The sequence below is a fragment of the Triticum aestivum genome, chromosome 6A, assembly GCF_018294505.1.
Source record: "Triticum aestivum cultivar Chinese Spring chromosome 6A, IWGSC CS RefSeq v2.1, whole genome shotgun sequence".
NCBI classification, from domain to species: Eukaryota; Viridiplantae; Streptophyta; class Magnoliopsida; order Poales; family Poaceae; genus Triticum; species Triticum aestivum.
The window spans coordinates 500408220-500412922 of record NC_057809.1 but is presented as its reverse complement, the minus strand read 5'-3'; positions in this window follow the sequence as shown (position 1 = coordinate 500412922).

Genomic DNA, 4703 nt, shown 5'->3' with positions numbered 1-4703 from the left:
CGCCCCTACCTAGTGCCTTCCTGGTTGATGTCTTGACATAGGGTCCAAGTCCTCTGGATCATGTTTCTTCCGAAAATCACGTTCCCGAAGGTTTCATTCCGTTTGGACTCCGTTTGATATTCTTTTTCTGCGAAACTCTAAAATAGGCAAAAAAAACAGCAATTCTGGGTTGGGCCTCCGGTTAATAGGTTAGTCCCAAAAATAATATAAAATTGTATAATAAAGCCCAATAATGTCCAAAACAGGATATAATATAGCATGGAACAATCAAATTATAGATACGTTGGAGACGTATCAGGGTTCTAAGGCAAATAATTTTTGCGGGCGGAAAATACTTAGTTATAAAAGCATCTTTGCACTTATTCCAAGAATTGATACTATTGCGATCCACAGAAGAATTTTTTTTGCAGAATCACGCGAAGAAAACGTAAATAATTTCATCTTCACAATATCATCGTCCACATATTTTTTTCTTTTGCATATCACATAATTCCACGAAGGTATTAAGATGGGATGCGGCATCCTCATTAGGAGTACCGGAAAATTGATATTTCATAACAGGATTCAGCAAAGCAGTATTAATATCACAAGATTCTGCACTAGTGGAGGGAGCAATCAGAGTGCCAATAAAACTTTGTTGTTGGTATTTGAGAAATCACACAACTTGGTGTTCTCTTGAGCCATGATGACTACACAACAAGATTGCACTCAAAAACAGATCCGACAAGAAAACGGCAAACGAAAAAGAGGGCGAATAAAATGGCAAATTTTCATGAAGTGGGGGAGAGGAAAATGAGAGGCAAATGGCAAATAATGTAAATTGCGAGGAGATGAGATTTGTGATTAGGAACCTGGTATATGTTGAAGATCCTCCCGGCAACGGCGCCAGAAATTCCTTTTGATCGCGGCTTTAAGCTATGTCGGTATTTCCCCAAAGAGAAAGGGATGATGTAGCACAACAACGGTAGGTATTTCCCTTAGTGATGAAACCAAGGTTATCGAACCAGTAGGAGAACCAAGCAACAACACGTAAACGGCACCTACACACAAATAACAAATACTCGCAACCCGACATATTAAAAGGGTTATCCTTTCGGGTAACAACGCCAGAAATTGGCAAACGGACGTGAATAAATTGTAGTAGATTGATAGATCTAACACCAAATAATAATAAATTGCAGCAAGGTATTTTGGTATTTTTGGGTTTAAAAGATCTGAAAATAAAAGTTAAATAAAATAGATCGCAAAGGAAAATAATATGAGAAAGAGACCCGGGGGTCGTAGATTTCACTAGTGGCTTCTCTCGAGAAAAATAGCAAACTGTGTGTAAATGAATTACTATTGGGAAATTGATAGAACTTCAAATAATCATGACGATATACAGGAAATGATCATTATATAGGCATCACGTCCAAGATTAGTAGACCGACTCCTGCCTGCATCTACTACTATTACTCCACACATCGACCGCTATCCAGCATGCATCTAGTGTATTAAGTTCATGGAGAAGCAAAGTAATGCAATAAGAATGATCACATGATGTAGACAACATCTATTTATGTAGAAATAGACCCCATCGTTTTATCCTTAGTAGCAACAATACATACGTGTCGGTTCCCCTTCTGTCACTGGGATCAGGCACCGTAAGATCGAACCCACTACAAAGCACCTCTTCACATTGCAAGATAAATAGATCAAGTTGGCCAAACAAAATCCAAATATCGGAGAAGAAATACGTGGCTATAAGTAATCATGCATATAAGAGATCAAAGAAACTCAAATAACTTTCATGGATAAAAAGAGATAGATCTGATCATAAACTCAAAGTTCATCGGATCCCAACAAACACACCGCAAAAGAGTTACATCATATGGATCTCCAAGAGACCATTGTATTAAGAATCAAACGAGACAGAGGAAGCCATCTAGCTACTAACTACGGACCTGAAGGTCTACAAAGAACTACTCACCTATCATCGGAGAGGCACCAATGGACGTGGTGAACCCCTCCGTGATGGTGTCTAGATTGGATCTGGTGGTTCTGGACTCTGCGGCGGCTGGAATTGATTTTCGTCGACTCCCCTAGGGTTTCTGGAATATTGGGTATTTATAGAGCAGAGAGGCGGTGCGGGAGGCCACTGAGGTGGGCACAACCCACCTGGGCGCGCCTGGGGGCCCAGGCGCACCCTGGTGGGTTGTGCCCCCCTTGGGGAACCCCTCAGGTGCTTCTCCGGCCCATTGGATGTCTTCTAGTCCATAAAAATTCCACAAAATGTTTCGCTGCATTTGGACTCCGTTTGGTATTGACTATCTACGATGTAAAAACATGCAAAAAAACAGCAACTGGCACTTGGCACTATGTCAATAGGTTAGTACCAAAAATGATATAAAATGATTATAAAACATCCAAGATTGTTAATATAAGAGCATGTAACAATCAAAAATTATAGATACGTTGGAGACGTATCACCACCGAAAGAGTCAATGCGGTGGAAGAAAAGAATACGAAGTTGACAGATAAAATTGATGAACTCATCTACGTCATGAAAGGTAAAGAAGAGGTAAAAGTGAATGCCATCACTGATGACGAAGTGAATGATGTTAATTTTATTGGTCGCAATAGCCATAATCCCAACTGGAAAAATAATGGATATGCTCCTAGATTACCTTATCCTAATAATAGAGGAGCACCCAACAATTTTAATGGAGGTCGCAAAAGCAATACAAATACTCTTGAGGATACTCTGATTTTTTATTGCTAGTCAAAATGAGCAGAATGACACCTTAAAAATATTCTAAAAATCATGATAACTTACTTGGTCATTTGACCGTTAAGATTTTTGGAATAACAAATGATGTGTAGATTCTTGATGGAAGAACCAAGAATATGGAAGCACAAGTGGCTAAAATTGTAGAGAGCCAAACCTTAATCTTAGCCAAGTTTGCAGGGAAATAGGAACCCAACCCAGTTGAAGATGTCAACATGATGGTAAGCAATGAAGAAAAGGCAGAAGAGCTTGATAAGAGACATGAGCCAGAATACACTTACACCATTGCAGACTTTGTGAAGATGATAGCAATGAAGCACCCACTACCTGAGGTAACAAATAATGAGGCATATAATGTCTTTGTTGATCACATTGCATCCAAGGTACATGAGTTAGATGATGAAACAAAGAAGTTGTACAATAAGTTTCCTGCTAAGCAATAAGATGATTTTGAACCTACTATAGAGATTGAGATTGGTTTAAATAAATTCAACGCTTTATGTGATCTAGGTGCTAGTGTTTCCACTATCCCTAAGTTAGTTTATGATAGTCTCAATCTAGTCCTTATGTTACTACTGTGATTAGGTTGACTATGGCTAATCTACTTTTACTCAATCAATAGGAAATAAGCATGGAGTTATAGTTCAAATAAATTATTGCCCTATCATGATTAATCTTGTGATAGTTTATATGCATGAAGATCTAATTGCTCCTATAATTCTTGGTAGGCCATTTCTAAGGTCTATTAAAGTTGTGATAAATGTGTTTGAGGGGAATGTACGATTTGACTTGCCTGCAAAAGATCCTTTTGTGAGACGTTTCGCCAGGAAAAAGAAAATGAATACCTACACTAGAGACGACATTATTGTCAATGCTAGAAGCTATGGTCTCGGTGCATTTGCACATACATGATATTCACTATGGTCGAGCTATCCAGTCGAAAATAAGCGCTTCGTGGGAGGCAACCCACGCAAATAAAGTAGAAAAGTAAGTTTTATTTTCGTTTCATTAAAAAGAGTGTTGAAGTTCTAGTTAAAGAAGTTGAGTTTGGAAGAGTCGTTCTAATGAAGGCTTTGATATGTGCAAAACTATTATGTGTTGTACTTATGTTTGGATTCCTAGATATATGCCTATGTATTATGTTGGAACTAACCCCACCAGAATTTTTAGAGAAGAGAAGTTTCGAAAGAAACAAATGCAAAGATGGAATTTCATGCGACCAAGGTGGTCGTATGGCTAGTCGTATGCCTTCCTGGTGGTTCCAACAGAAAACAACAAGAGGCAACAGAGTCATGAACGGCGTATCAGGCGAGTGCTAATGCTCGTATGGGCGGTTGTATGATCTGTTCGGAGAACTAGAGAAAGAGTCCAAAGCATATGACGATGCTTCGAGCGAGCACAAGCACTCCTATGGGCGGTCATATGACACCCTTGACCAGAAGAGAAAGAAGAATAGAGCATTTGACGGTGTTCATGCGAGCATTGCCGGTCGCGTCGACGGTCGTATGAGGTATGCACAGAAAGAATTTCGTTGGCAGAGAGAACGACGACCTTCCATACGAGTGGTCACGTGCTACTTCTTGAGCTTGCGTTGGTTTTTCCCATGAAGAGGAAAGGGTGATGCAGCAAAGTAGAGATAAGTATTTCCCTCAGTTAAGAACCAAGGTATCAATCCAGTAGGAGATACAAGCAAGCCTCAATCTATGCGCATGTACAAACAATCAAACACTTGCAGCCAACACGATAAAGGGGTTGTCAATCCCTTCACGGTCACTTGCAAAGGTGATATCTGATAGAGATAGATATGAAAGATTACTAAAATGTAAAAAAAATAAAAGTAAATAAATTGCAGCAAGGTATTTTTGGGTTTTTTGGTTTATAGATCTAAAAATAAATGATGGAAAATAGACCCGGGGGCCATAGGTTTCACTAGAGG